The following is a 21,948-nucleotide window of genomic DNA, read 5'->3' on the forward strand; positions in this document are numbered from 1 at the left end:
GCCTTTGGTGCCTTGACTGTTTTAGGGCCAGATTCTGCTCCGGTGTAAATCAGGAGGCGCCCCCTCCAAATCCTTGAGTCACAGAGAGGAGACTTCGGCTCTGTCACCGGCCCCTTTAAGGGGAGGTGGGCTCAGCCCCACCTGGGACTGATCAGCTGCCTCCTAGTTGAAGCTGGGGGGGTAGAGGTCAGGTGATGGCCTCAAGGAGCACCTGGCCAGCAAGCGCTCAGTTGAGAGGACTGATGGCAGGCAGGCAGCCTGGCTTTATGGTGTCTCCCAGATAGGTGGCTGGCACAGGGAGAATTTCTGGGAGTCTCTGGGTCCACGTGCGGGCTATGGGGGGTGTGTATGGGGGGGGTCTCTAGTGGGGCAGAGGAGCTACTTAACTTGGGTATTTTGCCTAAGTTTTCTGATTACTGATACACACTGCCCTGTGCCAAGGGCGTGAGATAGACGCCGCTGTAGCATCTCTCCTTCATGGGCCAGTGAGAGAGCCCGCTGGCTCCCAGGTTCCTCCTAGATCATTGCCACAGTCAGGGGCGGGCCAATGCTAGGCCAGATTTCTGCTGCCCTTTGCAGAAAGCCCTGGTGAGAGTTCGTTTTTTCCCCACACTTACATCGGCGGCTGTGAGAGGTACTGCCCATCTCGCTGACCAAGGCTGTCTCCCTGCGCTCCCCCATCGGTCCCACCTCTTCTCCTGTATGTGGCTTGTCAGCCGTTTTGGAGCAGGGAGTGTCTTTTTGTTCTGTGTTTGTACAGCGCCTAGCGCGATGGGCTCCGTGACTGGGGCTCCTCCGTGCTAATGCAACTCAGAACCCGGGTGATGAAGGAGCTCAGTTTCCTGTCTGGGCTTTGATAACAGTGTAAAAGTCACTAGCCTGCATTGACTGTTTTAATCTACTGGCTCCTATTAAGAGAGACTGAAAGAGTGGGACTCTGACCTTGGAGATGAATAAGAGGGAACATGGTAAAAATGGGGGGGGAAATAGTGGGTGCTTAGCATCCACCAGCCACAGCTGTTTGGTGGCACCCTGATCAGCTGGGGGAGGGACTTGGGAGAGGGCAGAGAGCAGCGAGTGGGTGGGGGTCTCGGGGAGGGGGCAGAATGGGGGTTGGAAGAGGCGGAGTGAGGGCAGGGCCGGGCCTCAGGGGAGGGGTGGAGTGGGGGTGGAGCAGCCCCGCGGAAAAGAAAACCTCAGGGCCTATGCCGTTTTCACCCATTAGCCAGTGGAACTCACTGGCACATGATCTCCTGGAGGCCAAGAGGTTAGCAGGGTTCAGAGAGCAAGCGGGCAACTTGACTGAGAACCCAGCTCACCAGACTTAGTCTAGTTAATGCTACACTCTAAAAAAGATCCCTGGGTAGGCACTAGTTCAAACAAATGAATTCAGGGAAGTCCAATGGCCTGGGTTATGCAAGAGGTTAGACTGACCCCTTCTGGTTCATAATCTCTGAATGAGGCAGCTGAATACAGAATGGCCCCAACATCAGATACATTTAGATGGGAGGGCTGGATGGCTGTATATATACCTGGGCAGAATAAAAGCAAATTCATGACTGCAGGGTCTTTAGAATACCAGGGCTTGGTTTGCCCGTGTCTGGTAGAGAGCTGGGAAGGGGAGAACACACTCTGTTTAGGTAGTACAAGAGAGGCGCCTTCCTAGCTAAGGCCCCTGAAACTCTTTAGGCTGCCGATTTACCCAGGGAGTTGAGTACAAGAGCTGGGCTTCAATTTTGCCTTTCCACGCGGTCCTTGATTTCCTCTTCTGACTTTGAGCTCATTAGCACAGTTCTGTATGGGGCCCTGATGAACAGGGCAAGTTAGTAAAGTATCCCTAGAGCTTTTGGCTAGGCTTTTGCCAGGGCTATAAACCCTCATGCTTCCTGGGGATTGGGGGAAGCAGGGCTCGATGTGGGACTGGGGAGGGTGGGTCACGTTGACAGAGGTGAACCCAAAAGCACATGAAAAAGTTTGGAGGCCCAGTGATCTAGGCTGAGGCCCTGCATAACACAGGCCTTTATGCAGTGACCCCAGTATAGACCCCCATATTGTGTGGTGTTCCCACCCGGGCTGCGATGTGGGCTTCATCACTCGCTAAGATGTGATGGATGATGTTACCGCTCTCTCCTGTCCTAGGGATAAACCCAGGGCCTCTAGTCTCCAGGGCCCTTTCACCAGCATTAACGCTAGCTACCACTAAGTTCTCCACGTGGGGGCGGAATTTCTCTGCTGCTGAGCATCTCAGAGCGACCTTACCGAGCCCAGGACATTCATCTGCAAAAGCCCCAGGACTTTGAAATCTGGCTGGCAGCGAAGGAGCAAAGGTTGGCAGAGAGTTGGCAATGGCCCGTGCACGCCTAGCAGAGAGAATGGGCAGCGTGCACCAGGCACGGGGCGTTAGGATGGGGCTCTGGGGATTTTATTAATCAGCCATCTATTGCTGTAGGGTTTTCTTGCTAAAAGCAGCTGTGCAATATGTCCTGTTGGGCGTGTGTGTGTGTGTGTGTGGGGGTGGTGGTGGTGGTGGATGATCCCCATGATAACTAGTGTTACTTACACAGATCTTTTTATCCTGTGATCTCAAAGCACTTCCCAGTTGCTGGTATAATTTATCACCCTCCCCCCAAAAAAACACCCCACTCCCATTTTGCAGATGGGGAAATTGAGGCACAGAGAGGGGAATTTTTTGCCACAACAAGACAGAAACGGAGATGGGTACGGAATCCAGGTGTCCTGCCTTGCAACGCCCCCTCCCCATTCTTGTAATCATCCTGACTTGTAAGCCCCTTTATAACCACTAGACCCCACTCCCTCCTAGAGAGAAGAACAGAACCCAGGAATTCGGATCCCTGGTCCTCCCCTGCTCTAATAGCTGGGCATAGAACCCAGGAATCCTAGCTCACATCCCCGCCCCCCTCGCTCTAACCACTAGCCATTTTGCAGCTCATCTGTAGTCCTGTCAGGGGTGGGGACTGTGCCATGGAAATCCACAACTGATTGATTGACCTTTCCACTGTACAAAGGAATCAAAAAACACCAAATACCAGACTGACTCCGAACTAATGAAATTCTGTAACCTGCTCTCCACGCAGATTTCATGACCCTATAACTATAGCAGTTAGGGGTGTGTGTATAACCTATATAGTTATACCAACACAACCCCTCGTGTAGACACTGTTATACTGGAATAGAGGTGCCTTATACCGGTATAGCTTATTTCCCTTCCTGTACAGGGATCGCTGTCCAGCACCTTTATCTTGGTATAACTGCATTCACACCAGGGGTTTGTACTGCTTTGACTAGACTGGTATAAGGCACTTATATCATTTGTTTATTTATTTGTATTATGGGACCAACTAGGCGCCCCAGTTGTGACCCAGGAGCCCGTTGTGCTAGGTTGCCTGGATGCCCGGACAGCCACATCTTCTCTCTCTCTGCCAGACAGAGTCCCTCCAGGACCCAAGGCAGCACCGTACCTGCTCTGTGATTAAGCAGGGGTGTTGGTCCTCAGGGCTGTCAGGCTGGCACTGAATTAACTCCAGTGACAAGCCGATGACTATTATTAGCTGCCATGTGGGTGGCTCATTCTTTGCCTTGCACTGTCAAAGCGCTTAATTTAGCAAGTGGGTTAGGGCTGATTGCTGGCAGGAACGGCTGCTGGGAATGGCTGGGTTCTCCGGGGCTGTGTTGGTCCTAAATACAGCCCAGGTGGCCATGCTCTTTGGATCGTGACTTTCCCTGCGCCCAGTCAGCCTCATGACCCACCTGGGAAGTAGGTATTATCCCCACAGTTTACAGAAGGGGAAACTGAGGCATAGGCAGGTGAAATGACTTGACCAAGGCCACATATCCAGACTCCCAGTTCCCTCCTTTAACCTCTAGACTGCAGGATGCCTGGGTTCTATTTCTGCCACTGGGAAGGAGTGTTGTCTATTGACTGGGGGAGGGTGGTGGCTGGGTTTCAGGACTCCTGGTCAAATACCATGGGAACATCACAAGGGTTCGCAGCCCCGGGGGTCTCGCATCTCACCTCATGATGCCGCATCATGGTGCAAGGATGGGACCGAGCGATGCCGGGTCTTCGTCTCGTGATGTCATCGTGCGGCATGATGTCACGTTTCGGCCGGAGCGAGTGACTGCAGGACCCCAGGAGATGATGCCCTATCACGCCACGATGTCACATTTCTCAGATGATCTTAGGGTGGGATCAAATGACCTCAGCCAAAGCATCATAGCGCGCCATGGTGACAACCCCCTGTGGCTGGATGATGTCATGCCTTTTTGTGATGACATCAAAGCACAACATGATGACACCTTGTCTTGCTCGGAGGACGTCATTAGGGTGTCTGGCAACATCACATGCTGAAAATGGTGGCAGTGCTGTGACCAGATGACCCCACCCGCCCGTGGCAGTCTGGGAAAGGTCAACAGGAGCTACCCCCCACGCCTCCACGCCCTCGCCCTCTCCCCGGGCTGACCCCACACACTCCACAGAAGGGGGCGACGTCCCCTTTAAGAGAAGGCACGCCCCCTTTTCCTCCTCCCATCAATCAGCCTCTCCTCTAGCCAATCAGAACGCACGATGCTGCGAGTTCTCCCGCCCCCTCCGCCCCCGAGTGGGCAGTGCCCGCAGAGCGGCGTCGTTTTCGGCCAATCAGAGGTGGAGAATGGGAGGTGGGGGTGGGTTTGCCTCCTCCCCCCCTCAGGAGGCGGCCCCTGTTGCCGGGGGGACGGGGAAGAGCCGAGGAAGGAGGGGGGTGTCCCCGGATGTTGGCTGGTTCCTAATATGGTGGCTGCGGCGGCGGCGGAGTGACCAGGACCCGGGGGGAGACAGCGCGAGAGCCCCCGCCCTGCCCCCGGGAGACAGCCGGTGAGGGGGGGTTGAGATATGGGGGGCACGGGGAGGGGGAGTGAGAGGAGGGGGAGCCGAGGGGGGTTGGGGAGGGGGATGAAGTTGGGGGGAGGGGATGAGAGAGGAGGGGGAGCCGAGGGGGGCTGGGGAGGGGGATCAAGGTGGGGGGAGCGGGTGTGAGCGGAGGGGGAGCCGAGGGGGGTTGGGGGCTGGGGAGGGGGATCAAGGTGGGGGGAGGGGATGAGAGAGGAGGGGGAGCCGAGGGGGGTTGGGGGCTGGGGAGGGGGATCAAGGTGGGGGGAGCGGGTGTGAGCAGAGGGGGAGGTGGGGGGTATGTGGGGGTTTGGGGGCTATGGAGGGGGATCAAGGTGGTGGTTGGGGGAGGGGGTGTGAGAGGAGGGGAAGCCGAGGGGGGTTGGGGGCTGGGGAGGGGGATCAAGGTGGGGGGAGGGGATGAGAGAGGAGGGGAAGCCGAGGGGGGTTGGGGGCTGGGGAGGGGGATCAAGGTGGGGGGAGCGGGTGTGAGCAGAGGGGGAGGTGGGGGGTATGTGGGGGTTTGGGGGCTATGGAGGGGGATCAAGGTGGTGGTTGGGGGAGGGGGTGTGAGAGGAGGGGAAGCCGAGGGGGGTTGGGGGCTGGGGAGGGGGATCAAGGTGGGGGGAGGGGATGAGAGAGGAGGGGAAGCCGAGGGGGGTTGGGGGCTGGGGAGGGGGATCAAGGTGGGGGGAGGGGATGAGAGAGGAGGGGGAGCCGAGGGGGGTTGGGGGCTGGGGAGGGGGATCAAGGTGGGGGGAGGGGATGAGAGAGGAGGGGAAGCCGAGGGGGGTTGGGGGCTGGGGAGGGGGATCAAGGTGGGGGGAGCGGGTGTGAGCAGAGGGGGAGGTGGGGGGTATGTGGGGGTTTGGGGGCTATGGAGGGGGATCAAGGTGGTGGTTGGGGGAGGGGGTGTGAGAGGAGGGGGAGCCTAGGGGGTTCAGGGGCTGGGGAGGGGGATGAAGTTGGGAGGAGGCGGTGTTAGAGGAGGGGGAGCCGAGGGGGGTAGGGAGCTGGGGAGGGGGATGAAGTTGGGAGGAGGCGGTGTTAGAGGAGGGGGAGCCGAGGGGGGTAGGGAGCTGGGGAGGGGGATCAAGGTGGGGGGGGGAGTGTGAGAGGAGGGGGAGCCGAGGGGGGTTGGGGGCTGGGGAGGGGGATGAAGTTGGGGGGAGGCGGTGTTAGAGGAGGGGGAGCCGAGGGGTGGGGAGTATGTGGGGGGTTGGGGGCTGGGGAGGGTGATCAAGTTGGGGGAAGGGGGTGTGAGAGGAGAGAGAGCTGAGGGGTGGGGAGTATGTGAGGGATTGGGGGCTGGGGAGGGGGATCAAGTTGGGGGAAGGGGGTGTGTGAGGGGTGGGGGAGCTGAGGCGTTGGGGGCACAAGGGGGATATGAAGGCATCGGGGTGAGGGGGGGTGGGGGAGCGGTGTGTGCGCGTGTAGAGCCCTGCCAATCTGGGATGTCCGTGGACCATGTTCGCGGATTGGCACTGGATACAAATTTTTGTATTGGTGCAGGACTCTGTCTGCAACTGGGATGTGTGAGCAGAGTGGGGCTGGGGGAAGGGGGCATGTAAGGGAAGTGGCCATTTGAGAGGAAGGGGGAGTTGAGGGTGGGGGGTGTATAGGGGAGCTGAGGGCATGTATAGGGCGCATGTGACAGGAGGGGGCAGCTGGGGCACAGAGGACTTGTGGGAAGTGAGAAGAGGTAAGTGATGGGGTTACAAGGCCGCTGAAGGGGTAAGGGAGGGGACTGGGGCAAGTGAGGGGACTAGAAGGGGCTGCATGTGTGGGAGGCTGGTTAGGGTGAGGGGCTCGGGGGGGTTGTAGAGGGTGGAGATCTGGAGATCAGGGTGTAGTTCAGTGGAGAAGAGGCCCCTGGATGCTCTGATAGTGGGTGAGCTAGAAATGCTCCGGGAGGATGGAGGGTGTCAGTAGAATGGATGGGGGGAGGAATGGCAGAGAAGTCGGGGCTCTGTTATCTGGGACATGCTGCAGTGGGGGTGGGCAGGAATGTTCCAAATGGTGCATGACATCATGTCAAAATATATACAATATATAGCATCTGTGGTCGCCACCACTTACTGTGTGGCAGGGGACCTCAGAGAAAATTCTTGTGCAGTGCCTCTCATCTGAGGATCTCAAAGCGCTTAGCAGAGTTGGGTCAGAATTACCTCCCTCTTTGAGGTAAGAAACAGATGCAGAGAGACAGTGACTGGCCTGTGACAAATGGGTGCCAGGACTGGGAGTGCAACCCAGGAGTCTGGATTGCTGTTGCTCTGATCCCCAGAAACCATGTAGTGAATACTGTGCTCTAGCTAAAGGACCCTCTGCAGCTTTGCATATTCCACCATAGCTACACTTCCCAGTGCAGTCAAACCTCACTTATTTGAATGAGAAGAGGGAGATGTGGAAATGAATCCAGAGGGGGGTTTACTGTTGAGGGGTGTTACTTTGGTTCTGGTAAATGGGAATTTTGGATAACCAGGGTCTCAGCAAAATGAGTCTTAGAGGGCAGACTGTGCTATTTATCCTGAAAGGTTAAGCTGATATTTTTCCCTGGTGGGGAAAATCAAAGCGGGGGAAATAGGTAAAATGGGACTGTTACTGCTCCAGGGCTACAGAAACACTCTAGTATAAAGAAAAGGGGTACTTGTGGCACCTTAGAGACTAACCAATTTATTTGAGCATACGCTTTCGTGAGCTACAGCTCACTTCATCGGATGAAGTGATGAAGTGAGCTGTAGCTCACGAAAGCTCATGCTCAAATAAATTGGTTAGTCTCTAAGGTGCCACAAGTCCTCCTTTTCTTTTTGCGAATACAGACTAACACGGCTGTTACTCTGAAACTCTAGTATAAAACTTTCCAAGCCCCCAGATGGCTTGTCGGAGTGTTTTTGTAGGAGTTGGCTCTTTTCCTCTGTTTGGTATCTGCTCTGTGTATGACAGTCTCTGGGAACAGCTGTCTCCGTTAGGACATTCTAAGCTTCAATTAGCCTGAGTGGAGATGCCACTAATTGTTAGCAAGTGAAATGCAAGTGTAAATTAAAAGTGAAGTAAGGCTCAGCCTGCAGACTCCGAAGATATTTTTATTTGGAAATAAATGTATAGACATCAGTACCCTAGAGTAACAAAGGGAGAGAGCTTAACCTTCCTATATAGGCATGTTGATCAGCAGATGTGCTCTTGGATATTTTTGCCCTCACTGTTGCTTTTTATGACTGACATTTCAAATTGGACAGTGTCCTGGTTTGTAACTCAATCCACGCTGATATTTAATGCATTCAATGATCTCTGGCTGGCAGGAGCTGCCACATACTGAGGATGCGCTGGGTTAGCAATTATAGCCACTAGAAAGTGGGTCTGAGAATGAATCCAGCTCTGTACCCTAGCTCCACATAGCTGTTGCAGTTGGAAGGAGCAGATCATAAGAACTCTTCTGAAATGTTAATTGGTTGATTTTCCAATAGCTTTCATTTTTTCTAAATATTAGGTCTGTCAATTAATCGCAGTTAACTCGTGATTAACTCAAAAAAATTAATCGCGATTAATTACAGTTTAATTGCACTGTTAAACAATAGAATACCAATTGAAATTTATTAAATATTTTGAATGTTTTTCTACGTTTTCATATATATTGTATTCTGCGTTGTAATTGAAATAAAAGTGTATACTTTTATTACAAATATTTGCACTGTAAAAATGATAAAAGAAATAATATTTTTCAGTTCACCTCATACAAGTACTGTAGTGCAATCTTTGTTGTGAAAGTGCAATTTACAAAAGTAGATTTTTTTTTTTGTTACATAACTGCAGACAAAAACAAAACAATGTAAAACTTCAGAGCATAGAAGTCCATTCAGTCCTACTTCTTGTTCAGCCAATCCCGAAGACAAACAAGTTTGTTTACATTTACAGGAGATAATGCTGCCCACTTCTTATTTACAATGTCACCAGAAAGTGAGAACAGGGATTTGCATGGCACTTTTGTAGCTGGCATTGCAAGATATTTACGTGCCAGATATGCTAAACATTTGTATGCCCCTTCATGCTTCGGCCACCATTCCAGAGGGCATGCTTCCGTGCGGATGACGCTCATTAAAAGAATAATGCGTTAATTAAGTTTGTGACTGAACTCCTTGGGGGAGAATTGTATGTCCCCTGCTCTGTTTTACCCGCATTCTGCCATGTTAGCAGTCTCAGATGACCCAGCACATGTTGCTCATTTTAAGAACACTTGCACTGTAGATTTCACAATACGCAAAGAAGGTACCAATGTGAGATTTCTAAAGATAGCTAGAGCACTCGACCCAAGGTTTAAGAATCTGAAGTGCCTTCCAAAATCTGAGAGGGACGAGGTAGGGAGCATGCTTTCAGAAGTCTTAAAAGAGCAACACTGATACAGAAACTACAGAACCCGAACCACCAAAAAAGAAAATCAACCTTCTGCTGGGGGTATCTGACTCAGATAATGAAAATGAACATGTGTTGGTCTGCTCTGCTTTGGATTGTTATCGAGCAGAGTCTATCATCAGCATGGACACAAATCCCCTGGAATGGTAGTTGAAGCATGAAGGGACATATGACTCTTTAGCACATCTGGCGCACAAATATATTGTGATGGCGGCTACAACAGTGCCATGAGAATGCCTGTTCTCACTTTCAGGTGACATTGTAAACAAGAAGCGGGCGGCATCATCTCCTGCAAATGTAAACAAACTTGTTTGGCTGAGCAATTGGCTGAACAAGAAGTAGGACTGAGTGGACTTGCAGGCTCAACAATTTTACATTGTTTTATTTTTGAACACCATTTTTTGGTGTGCATAATTCTACGTGTGTAAGCTGTACTTTCATGATAGAGATTGCACTACAGTACTTTTATTAGGTGAATTGAAAAATGCTATTTTGTTTTTTACAGTGCAGATACTTGTAATCAAAAATAAATGGAAAGTGAGCTCTGTACACTTTGTATTTTGAGTTATAATTGAAATCAATATATTTGAAAATGTAGAAAACATCCAAAAATAAATGGTATTCTATTATTGTTTAACAACGCGATTAATTTTTTTGGTCGCTTGACAGCCCTACTAAATATTTATATTTCTAATACTAATCCTGAGCACTTTCATTGCATTTCTCATGCTCAAAGAGCTCAGTAAACACCTGGTTGGGGGAGGGATGTAAGGTAAGATGATGGTTGAGTTGAATCATGGAGCGCTTAAGGCCACCATTTTCCAAAGCGACATTTGGTTTTGAGTGCCCAAGGAGTGGACTTTCAGAGGTGCTGAATTCAATAGGAGCTGTGAATACTCAGCGGCTCAAGCTCGGGTCCAAAGTTTCTCAAACTGGGTGCCCAAAATTGAGCCTGTCACCAACGTTGTACAGCAGAACACTAGAAAGCCTCCTCTCCTGTCTGTCCTCTCTCACTGACTTTCCCCTCCCTTCACTTTTAAGTGGGTGATACTTTCCAGCAGGGAAGTGCCATACAAAACTTGAAAGACTTCAAGACACTTTTTACTCGCAATTAAAAATGACTGAACTTGGCAAAAATCAGCTGGACACTCTCCAGGGTTGCGAGTTGACATGGGCAGCATCTTTCACAATGGGTTAGTAAACAGGTGGACCTTGGGTTTATTGAAAATAACCAGTTGTAAAGAGTGGCTAAAGGAGGATACAAACGACCTTAGTAGCTTTGAAAAATGCTTTTTATACAAAAGCCCTAAACACAGTCTGAGAAGTCGCCAAGGAATTGGTCATCTGCTGCCAGTAAAAACATTAATCCTGGCACCCTTGTAAGGAAAGTGCTTTCCTTTGTGATAAAGGAATAAACCTGTTAGCTGAATATATTGATTGTCCTTTGCGTCTTGCAAATCCGGTTGGGGAAAGTTTTCTTGAAACCATGACTAAATTGAATGGACAAACAGAAACATTATGTGAAGCACCCAAAAAAACCCCCCGTAAGGTTTGGATTTGTTGATGGATGAATACGTGGCTGGGACAGCACCATGTTACTTTATAATCTATGACTCAAGCAGGGGGTGGTATACCTAGCCAGGTGCTTCCTTGCATTTATCTGGTGTCTCTTCTCGAATGTTAGTTTCATGCTTGTTCTGACTTTGCCCTCACTCACACCTCCTCCCTGCCTGAAAAGGAAAGCTGGTTTCGTTCACTGAAACCAGGGTTTATAATGGGAACTGAAACTCAAATATATGATCATAAACCATTACTTGACTTTACACTGCTGCTCGCTTTCGTGTTTGGCATGAAACCAACTACTGGAGACCGATCCCAGGGAAGATACCAATGTGAGTGTGATCAGTGTCCACTTGCATTACACTTTACTTCCACTGAGTGGAAATGTATTCTCTGCTCTCCCACAACCGCCCGCCCCATCCCCTCATTTGTTCCAGTACCCAGATGTTTTTCAGATACCCAGTTACTTTTGTATTTTGTTTGCATGTGTTTGGATGACAGTTCTTTTTGCTAACACTTATCAGCACCACCAGAAGGAAACTCTTAACAAAAAAATAAATAAAAATCACACGGCTTTCTTCTTCCTCCACTGGTGGCCTCCTTTCATGCCTTTACTGCTGCCTTGTGGAACTGCTGATTGTCCTGACTGACTGCTCCCATGATTTTGCAGTTTGTTTCTTTGCAGGTGCTTCTCCAATGACAACATGGTGCAACTTATTTCTTGTATGTTTGCTTGTCAAAGAGTGCTCTGGGTGACTTCTTGTTCATTAAGGTCTTTAGCCACATGTCTCATTGTGACTGTCTCTTCTCTCCAGCCCCTTGCCCTGCCAGGATAAATATAAAGTTAGTGTAGATTTTTGAGGCCAGAAGGGACCATTGATTATTTTCTAGTTTTGATCTCCTGCATAACACAGGCCAGAGAATTTCACTCTGTGATTCCTGTATCTAATACAACAACTTGTGGTTGAATTACAGTATGTCTTGGGCCATCTTTCTAAATCTTGATTTGAAGACTCTTAAGTGATGTGGAATTTGCCGCATCCCTTGGTAATCTGTTCCAGTGGTTAGTCGCCACTGATGTTAGTTTAAAAAAAAAAAAAAGAAAGAAAAAAGAAACCCAGTTTGAACTCTGCCTTTGGCTCTTCTTGTGCCTTTGTCTGCTGGATTAAAAAACCTAGTATTGGATATCTTCTCTCCACATAGGTACTTGTAGACATGATCAAGTTGCCTCTTCACCGTCTCTCACTGACTTTCCCCTCCCTTCCGATGGTTTTCAGTGGTAATAAATGTAGGCCCCTAAGTGGGGGAAACTGCCACTTTTCCAGTTGGGAAGCATGAAGGAGAAGGGGCCTTCCAATCACCCAACATAGTGATTATCACATTTATTTTTAAATAGTAAAAAAAGACTCCTAGGCACCCTGATGTTCATTCAGTAGAATAATCAATCAGACAGGAACGAAGCCAGCCAGCCCCCTGCAGAAAAGCTCTCTTCCATCTCTTTGTTGTTCCAGGTATCACACCCTTAGCCTTCTCCAAAAGCCCTCTCTGGTTGACTTCTGACCTGAGTTCATCTGCAGGCTGGCAAAGCTGAATAAAAACAGGCACCTGGTAGCGCCCACTCAGATTCTATTCCTACCACACTGGAGGGTTAAGGTACCTGAACTGTGGACACAGAAATGAAATCTAAAGCCCCACCTCAGTGCTGAAATCATATAGTACTTTATGACCAGAGAGACCTCGTCCTCTGCCCCAAACAGCTGAGGTATAAGACATGGGAGAGCAAGGAGAGAGGAATTGTGAGATGGAGGGGTATCTTGCATGCATAGACTTAAAGGGGGAGAGGAGGCTCACGTAAGGTTCTATGGTCGTCCGACTAGATGATCCCAATGGTGCCTTCTGGCCTTGGAATGTTTGAATCTTATAAAGGTTGCTTCCTTGGCAAACAGGAAGCACGAGGGGGTTCCAGGCTGGAGTGGGAAGAAGAGGATGAATAATGATGTAAAGATGAGGGCATACGAATTGTTAGAGTGGATCAGACACAAGGTTCATCTAGTCCAGTATCATGTCTTCAATATTGGCCAGCGCCAAATATGTAAGAGGAAGGTGTAAGAACCTCCCCAGTAGAGCAGATGTGCAATAATCTGTCCCCTATGTTGGGTCTCACTGTGGTCTAATGAAAATTGATTTAAGCCCTGAAGCAAAAGGTTTAATATCCTTTAAATTTGTTAGTATTAACTATTAGAACTCTGGATATTTTTATCCTAAATGCCCATGTCTCTTTGAATCTTGGCATTACTGACCTCAGCAACTTCCTGTGGCAATGAGTTCCACAGTCCAATTATTGGTTTTAAATTTGCCGCCTTTTACACTTTATTGAATGTCCGTCCCCATGTTCACGTGTTATAAGCGAGAGAACAGAAGCGCCTGGTATGCCTTTTCTATACAAAGGGAATAATAAAGGCACAAAGGAGGGTGAGATTCTGAATAACTCTGAAGGTGAGGACTTGGAGAGGAGAGGGAAGATAGATTGGAGTGACACTGAAAAGGAGAGAGAGACAGCAATTAAGATGTGATTAGGATAACTAATAATGGAGCACTTTGAGGAACGAGTGGACTTCGGTGGTAGAGAAGCAAAGCAGCAGGACTTAGCGAGAGACCAGTTAATGGGGAGGTTGAGAGAGGAGTGAAATTATGGTTCATGCGAGGTTGAGTTTGGAAAGCAAGGATGATGGTGGAAAAGCCAGCATGGGGAGAGAAAAGAGGTGCTGGGCTGGGGGGGTGTTAACAGAAGATGATCAGTTTTAGAAAGACTGATGTAGAGAAGGTAGTGGGTGCAGAATACACTTACGTAACATACATCTAAGACTCTTCACTGTGAAATCAAAGCGAAGGGTTGGGTTCCTTGCTACTTTATTTTTTTCCTCTTCAGATTAATAATTTAGGAGTCGGTGGGTGGCAGCAGCGTGGGGTTGGGGGAGGAAGTTTATTTTTACATTGGGGTTGGGAATGGTTTTCTGCAGAGCCTTCTGTTGCTAATTGTGAGCGCTTGAAGAACCCCCCCCCCCCTCGAACATCTCTGAGAGAAGCTGTCAGTTCTGTGCACCATCTGGATTTATGACTGGATCTGTCCTATAGAGTAGTATTTCTCTGCACCCTAAGATACATCGTTCTACTTATTGGGAATTTGGCAGCCTCAGCCCCCCTCCGTCAGGATTTAGATTTTTGGGTTAGTTCCTCTGTTTTTTTTTTCAGCCAGCTCATTGCTCTCTCTGTTGGCTAGGCCCAAAGCACTGACCTCACTGTGTTGTTTCGTGCTCAGTCTTTGTATCTTTCCTCTTCGTTAGAAGCCATAATTCTTTATGTGGCTGCTCCTGAGTTGAGGAACTTCCTGACCATGCTGCATAGTTTTAAGACGACTTCTAGGTCGATTGTGTTGCGCATCTCTGGTCAGCCTGCCTAGGAAGGAAGGAGTTAAATTTTGATCCCTATTGAATCAAGGCATAGGACGCTCCTGGATCATGTCGTATCCCGTTCATAAACTTATCAAGGATGTTCCATGCACAGACAAAACTGAGCACAGTGATAATTTGGGCACATGACTTTGGGCCTGATCTTGAAAGCAGCTGTGCACCTTTAACTTCCATTGAGGGCAGGGAGTGGCAGCTACGCCTCACCCCTCAGAATCAGGCCCAGGACTTACTCGGAGCAGGGTTAGAGGGTAAAAATGCCAGAGCCCTGCCTGTACCTCCGCTTTTAGCATTGCTGTTACTGGTAGTGATGCACTGGTGATGAATGAAGAGTTCTGTGTGTTCCTGCTGTAAACAAGGCCTCAGTTCCACACTCTAATTGTACGGCACGGTGAACAATGGGTTTCTGGGTATTGCTTCACTGCAGAGTTAGCTGGAGTCATCTGTACGTGAGGTAGCTTGGTGTGGGGGAGAGCAGCGTGTAGCGGAGTGATACTGAGCAGCTGTGCCCCATAGCATGACAAGCGCTTGTTTAAGGAGCACCGGAGTTTCGACCCGTGTCCCCTCGGGGACCCTAGCTAGCTCCAGTTTAAACCAGGACCTAATTCGAGCCAGAGATTTTTGTGCCTGGATGAGAATTTGCACTAACGTTGCAGTGAAGACCAGTCCTGTGTGCCTATGAAAAGCTGAAGGAGTGAGTCAACTAGGACAGGACTCTGTGATTCTGATGCAAGCTGCATAATTAATGCTCGTTACGGGAATCTTGCCAACCCTCACCTGATCCTGTAAAACCAGAGATACCTCTGCGCTCTGGGACATTGTGCTACTGAAATTCAATCTCCCAGGAACGGCTTCTCTTGTAACTGAAGTATTATTATTAGTCGTTTGCATTGCAGGTGATTTAGAAGCTTCGTCTCCACGGTGTATTCAAAGTGCGTTTGCCTGTTGAGGGAGTGGTAGTTTATGATCAATTGCTCCATGGTCACAAACTTTTCATGGGCTGGTGTGTGGGTCGTAATGAAAGTGGTAGGTCCCTTTTCTGAATGAGCTGCTTTTCAGAAGGCCTTTATGGCTCAGCAAAACATCCCAAGAATGCTCTGGTGCTTCTGTGAGGCCTAATTATGGCTGCATGTGTGTGTTTTATTAAATTGAATAAAAACTGATTTCTCCTGAGCTTAGGAGAGAACTGGAGGGATAGTTGCAAAAAGTGTTCTGAACTGAGCTGCGGCAGGTTTGTAGTGTTTCAAAGACCGCTTTATACAGGCCAGGTGCAGCTGCATTGCAAAACAGTGTGTCTCAAGGGAGTTGCTTTTCCCAAGATTCAGGCAATTGTTAAAATGGAAGCAGCTCTGTTCACTCTGCTTTCTATCCCCAGGCTTAATGGAAATCATCCATTCAGAAGAGTCAGGTGCTTTCGGAAACCGAAATAGCGGTTTGTTGGCCTGAAGAATTCCAGATTGCTAATTTCTTATGTGGGCCCGGTGAGGCAGGATCATCTGTTAGTCACGGTCAGAGTGCCACATCAATGCTTTATGGATTTGGGATGATTCTTTGTCTTTTTGTGAATTTTTGGCAGGGGGGTGGGGAGGGGGAAGGGAAATCTGTCTCTTGTTGCTATTCAGCAGCTCCTGCATTCTTTCTGCGGGTTTGAACCGAGTCCTTCAGAGCTCTTGCAAGACTAAATAATTCAGAGTTTGTGTGTGAGTTTTGAGTTCAGTTTACGGGCAATTCTGTTGCAGGTGGACAGAGGTTGTGTGTTGCCTTTCAAGTGTCTCCTGAACACGCTTCATGCTTCAGTGGCAGCGTTACCCTGTTGACTTTGCCGGTGCGAATGGCTCGGTGGTAATTGGTTTTTTAGGAATCCTTGGGCTTTCATGTAGCTCTCACATGCTGGAATGTGCATTCTGACATGTCACTTTAATGGGAGAGGACAGGGAGAGAACACATCACCGGACATCGGCAATACCAGGAGGGATGAACTGGAGTGCCGATGAGACGCGCAGTCAGGAAAGTAACTGAAATACTTTCCTCATGGATTGTATTTTCTAAATGGACAACCTACCTAATTCTCAATTACTGAGGGACAATCTGCACTCATTGATATAGTTTGCTTTCCACAACCAAATCTCTGTACAACTTTTCACGAGTGACATACCCGAGTATTCAGATTCTAATATCTAAACTTATTGTTAAATCTATTCATCTAAATTTGGGTTACTGCTGATTATGTACTCTATGTATCATATGACTTTTAAAAACAAACTTTCTGGATAATCTAAGCACTATACCCAGATGTACAGACATTCTTTTCTCAGCCTATGTATTACATAATTCTTTTAAGATTGGCTTTTAAATCTAATCCCTCACACCGCTAAAAGGATTCTTTTGGGTCAGAGTGCCGTAAGGAGGAAATTGAGGTCTCCTTGCTAGAGCAAGAAAATGGGCAGAAGCAGGAGTTCAGTGGTTAGGCTTATCCACTCTGTCTCTTAGGCCTTGTCTACACTGCCACTTTATAGCACTGCAACTTTCTCGCTCAGGGGTGTGAAAAAACACCCCCCTGAGCGCTGTAAGCTTCAGTGCTGTAAAGTGGCAGTGTGGACAGTGCACCGGCGCTGGGAGCTCCTCCCTTTGTGGTGGTGGGTTTTCTTTACAGCGCTGGGAGAGAGCTCTGCTGTGACTACTCAGTCATGTAAAAGCACTTTAATGTTGGTAGTGAAGACATACCCTTTGCCTGCCTTCTGCTCCCACCTCTGACCTTGATTTATGCTGCAAGTCACTTCACTTTTCTGTGCCCTAGTTTTCACCCTTTGTAAAGTAAGGCTAATTCCTGCCCCATGGGGGATTTTGAGGCATCTTTAATTATTGCTTGCAATGCACATAGGAAACTTCCAGTGAAAGTGCTATGGAAGGGCAAGGTAGTAATTACAATCCGTTACACTGACAAAAAGCAAAACTAGGGACTGTCCTGCCAACAAAATCCAGTCCTACAGCTGCTGCTCTGCCTTTAACGCATCCTGTTAAGGTCCTCCATCAGGATTCCTCGGAAGAGTGATCTAACGGCTATGTGGGCTGCAGTCAGTAGGAATGTTGCAGAGGGATTAAGGTCAGTGTTCTTAAACTGTGTGTCCCGCCTCTTTATTTTGGCATATCCCAGACTCGTTGATATTGCTGGTCTGTATCCACTGCGAACTCTTAGGGCTGGCCTATACATAAAACCCTGCAGGGGCGCAGCGCAGAGTTGCTGCCTCTCGGGGAGGTGGGTTGTCAGCAGCAGAAGCTCTCCCACCGACCTAGCACTGTTTAAGTGTGTGTGTGGGGTGGTGAGGCTGGTATAACTGTCGCTTAGGGGTGTGGATTTTTCACACTCCTGAACAACGTAGTTATACGATGTAGGTCTGTCATGTAGACCAGACCTATGTTTGATCCCAGGCATAATCCATCTTCCTCTTTTGTGTGTGCAAGTAAATAAAGCTAGGGCCCTGCTCCTGGAGTCTTACAACATACAATCCTGCACGTGGTTGGTGTGCAGAGAGGCAGTGAAGGCAACAAGCTTGTTGAATGGAGTTGTCTACCTGGATCAAGAACGCAGCAGCAGCAACAACAAAGGATTGTGGGTAAGATGTCTGCATATCCATAGTGGGGCAGAGACTACTTATCCTTAGGGCCCTACCAAATTCACGGCCATGAAAAACGCATCACGGGCCGTGAAATCTGGTTTTTGTGTGCTTTTACCCTATACTGTACAGATTTCATAGGGGGTGGGTGGGGGGGAGTGTTTCTCAAACTGAGGGTCCTGACCCAAAAGGGAGTTTTGGTTTGGGGGGTGTCGCAGGGTTATTGTAAGGGGGGGGTCACAGTATTGCCACCCTTACTTCTGCGCTGCTTTCAGAGCTGGCTCGCCGGAGAGCAGCGGCTGCTCGCTGAGGGCCCAGCTCTGAAGGCAGCAGCACAGACGTAAGGGTGGCAATACTGTGACCCCCCCCTTACAATAACCCTGGGAGCCCCCCCCAACCCCCTTTTGGGTCAGGACCCCCACAGTTACAACCCTGTGAAATTTCAGATTTAAATATCTGAAATAATGAAATTTACGATTTTTAAAATCCTATGACTGTGAAACTGACCAAAACGGACGTGAATTCAATAGGGCCCTATTTATTCCGTACAGAGATCACTGTTTGCTAATTTGGCTTTGCCGGTTGGTCAGTCTATATTTAATTGAGCATTGTGGTAAGTAGATTTCCCAGAAGATGTTTTGAAGGATGGATTTCAGTGAAGGTGGGGCTCACGAGGGTAGGGAGGGCGTTCCAAGCAAAGAGATGTCCTGCAAGAAGCAAAGTTGACTGGTAGAAGGACGCAAATGGATCGACAAGGGGGGGAAGGCTGGAGTGGAGCAAAGAGGGTGTTAGAAGGCTGGCGTTGAAAGAGGCAGGCGGGAAGTTGGACAATGTCTCGAAGAGGGGTATTGGGGGGGCTAACTTTGTGGACGCCTAGAGAAAGGCTTTGAATGCGGGTGATACCTGCTGAAAGCTTTGATAGGAAAGTGCTTCCCAAAGTGGATTATGTATCGCCCCTGCTTTGCCGAAAGCAAAAACGAGCTGCAGAAGGGCAGTAATTCTCCCAAGGTCGCCCAGTGAGGTTATGTCCCATCTTTTTCTGTGCCTGTCCAGAGCTTTGCACAGTGGAGTCCTGGGGTGCTATTGTAATACACCTAATAGCCAAGCTGGCCGTAGAACCCAGGAGCCCCGTTCCCTATGTGCAGGGCCATATAGCCTTCCACACGTGTAATAAAGAAGGCGATTTGTACGCACCAAAGTGTTGTTTTTTTTGTTTTTTTTTTTAAATAATAAGAACATGGAGTCGGAGACCAACTGACCGGGGGTGGACAAAGAAATGCTTAAATAATGCCTGTTTTCTAATGAAAATTAGCAGTGTTGTCACAAGCAACATAATGCTTTAGAATTGTATCCAACCTGGTCGCCCCCTGCCTTCCCTGCACGCACAATTAGAGGGTGTGAATAAGCTATAATTTTAGTAAGTGATGTAAAGGGCTAATTAAAGGTTTTACTTGGCTAATCAGCTTGCACTTTAATTAGCACCAAATGGTAATGACTTGCTGAAACATAAATTGACTTCTCGGTTGCTACCAGCTTGTTACATTCTCTTCAACCACCTGAGCCACTTCGGAGGAGTGTGGGCCTCATGAAGAGATGCGGCCCCGTGCAGGCATGCTACTCCTTCAGGGCTCTGTCACATCATGGGGGGGGCTCCCTTCACTCTGGAGAAGCTGCCTAGAGTCAGTCAGCATGTTTCTGTTCTAGGAGGATGGGTTTTAAATAGGTCTGGCTCACCCTGACACAGTGCTGTGTTCAGGGGGTGATGAAAGCTGGGAGAGTGTGGGCGTTTGTCCCTAGCATTCTGGATTGTGGAGTTTGCAGGCTGATTTCTGGGTGTGCTCTTTGTGAACCCACCCCAGGGGACCTGAATTCGTGTCTTTGTGAAACAAGAGTTTGGGTCTCCACCCTGTTCCTGCTGGATGGGTGTGTGCATGTTGTGTACACAAACATTGACACTAATGGCCTCTCTCAGCGGGGGTGGAGGGGCCTAGAACCAAATGGACGACGGGAGACTGACTGCCCTTTTCACCCACTTAACAAGGGAACAGTGGGGGGTGAGGAACCTCCATTTTCTGTTATACTCACCCCCCGGCCCCCCAAATCCGTTCAAAACTCTGCTGCTAAGTTTCAGAGTAGCAGCCGTGTTAGTCTGTATTCGCAAAAAGAAAAGGAGGACTTGTGGCACCTTAGAGACTAACCAATTTATTTGAGCATAAGCTTTCGTGAGCTACAGCTCACTTCATCGGATGCATACTGTGGAAAGTGTAGAAGATCTTTTTATGTACACACAAAGCATGAAAAAATACCTCCTCCCACCCCACTCTCCTGCTGGTAATAGCTTATCTAAAGTGATCACTCTCCTTACAATGTGTATGATAATCAAGTTGGGCCATTTCCAGCACAAATCCAGGTTTTCTGCTGCTAAGATTACCCTCTGGACTTGTCACTCTGATGACCCCCTCCAAAGTCCATCCATTGGCTCTTCCCTTCCACAGCATCCAACACCCACACCTTGTCTGGGCTTTCAAATCCCTCAGTGAACTAGAGCTCCCTACCTATCTGACCTATTATCCCATCACAAGGTCGACTCCTGCCTTCACTCTGCCAGTGATTGCCAGCTTCGGTCACTTGATTCTTTGCTTCTCCGGCAAGCGCTAGTGTTGTTGCCCCTTATGCAGGGGAAAAGCTCCTAATCAAAATCCATAAAGCTGCTATCTTGTCCCTCCTTAAAATTTGCCTTTGCTGAAACGTATACAGAGAAATGCAACCTCATAAAGGCAAGGCAGGCTGCAAGTTGTGATTGTGTCCACGGATTTGTTCACATCCTAGTTTTCCCCTCTTTCCCACTGCAGCCTGCTGGTGGGGCTGGTCTAAGCGAGCGCTCCCAGTGGTGGGTCTGCAGGGGTGGGGAGTTTGAAGGGGCAAGGGGTGGTGTGGAGACGCCCACAGGGGATTGCAAAGGATGTTGATGAGGGATAGTCCAGTGGTCCAGACCCTGAGGGTTCAATTCCCTGCTCTGCCATAGACTCCCTGTGTGACCTTGGGGAAGTCACGTCACTTCTCTGCCTCAGTTTCCCCATCTGTACAGCTGGAACACTATCCTCAACATCCCACTGAGATAAGGAAGTGTTTAACTACATTAAAGATTGTGAGGTTGATTGAATTGATGCCACTGGCTTGTACTCCTTTTTGGTTAAATGCCCTGACTTGCCATGTTGAAGCCTCATTGCTCCAACGGTATAATGGCTTGGGGAAAAGCTGAGTGCTAGAATGTGTGCCTAATTAACCTGCTATTTAGGTGGCATAGCTGGAGATGCCTGTGTCAGATCTTCTTGCATTCTTTGCATGCCTGCCTGCCTTCCCCACCCCTCTTCCTCCCCCCAGTCCTGCCTCAGTAGGAACCTCGTGCAGCAGAAAGGAAAAGCCAGAATTTTGGCCAAGTCCAGCCACCACACTGCTAAACTTATACAGTTTGTTGGATCCTGGTGGAGTCACTGGGTTATGTCTTTTTTCTTTATGAAGTTGTTAGTCACTGTCTCTCGTGGGCTAAGGAGCCAAGCTAGTTCCCTGGCTTTAGCTTTGTTTGGTGAAGTTTATACACCTGGTTTCTAGGTGGCTGAATCGCCTCCTGAGATGAAGTCACGAGTGCCTGGCCTCTAGGGAGAGGGAAGAGTGCGTGTTCTGTTTTCCTAACCTGGCCATTCAACAATCTGCGTGACTGTGCTTTGAAACACAGCTCTGTGGATGGATGATGTTGTGTGCTCTGGCATCTGTGCAATAAATGTTGGGTGGGGTAGAATAGCTCCACATCCTTCGTGTGCTGCTGTAAATAAGACCCTTGCTGTCTGTCATTGGCTGGGTCCCTAATGTGACATTAATAAGGAGTCGAGCCCTGGCTGAATACTTGGATTCCAGCAGAGGCTGCACGTCAGACTTGCCCTTGTTTCAGTTCCTCTGCAAATGAGACCCTCACCCAAATAGCATAATGGGGAAACCACTCCGAGATGGATAA

General features: G+C 49.0%; 1 protein-coding gene across 2 annotated transcripts in view; it reads left to right on the forward strand.

Moving 5' to 3' along the window:
* Positions 1 to 4,779: 4,779 nt before the first annotated feature.
* Positions 4,780 to 21,948, forward strand: part of PAK4 (p21 (RAC1) activated kinase 4) — an 89,655-nt gene continuing 72,486 nt past the window's right edge. Inside the window, exon 1 of one of the 2 annotated variants that reach the window (XM_084612768.1) lies at positions 4,780 to 4,873. The gene's annotated coding sequence lies outside the window, so the exon portion shown is untranslated. Of the gene's footprint in view, positions 4,874 to 17,824; positions 17,937 to 21,948 lie in introns of those variants that run through there. The other variant, XM_084612770.1, reaches the window with a different exon arrangement.

This window comes from Lepidochelys olivacea (assembly GCF_965140295.1).
Source record: "Lepidochelys olivacea isolate rLepOli2 genome assembly, chromosome: 23".
In the NCBI taxonomy this organism is placed as follows: domain Eukaryota; kingdom Metazoa; phylum Chordata; order Testudines; family Cheloniidae; genus Lepidochelys; species Lepidochelys olivacea.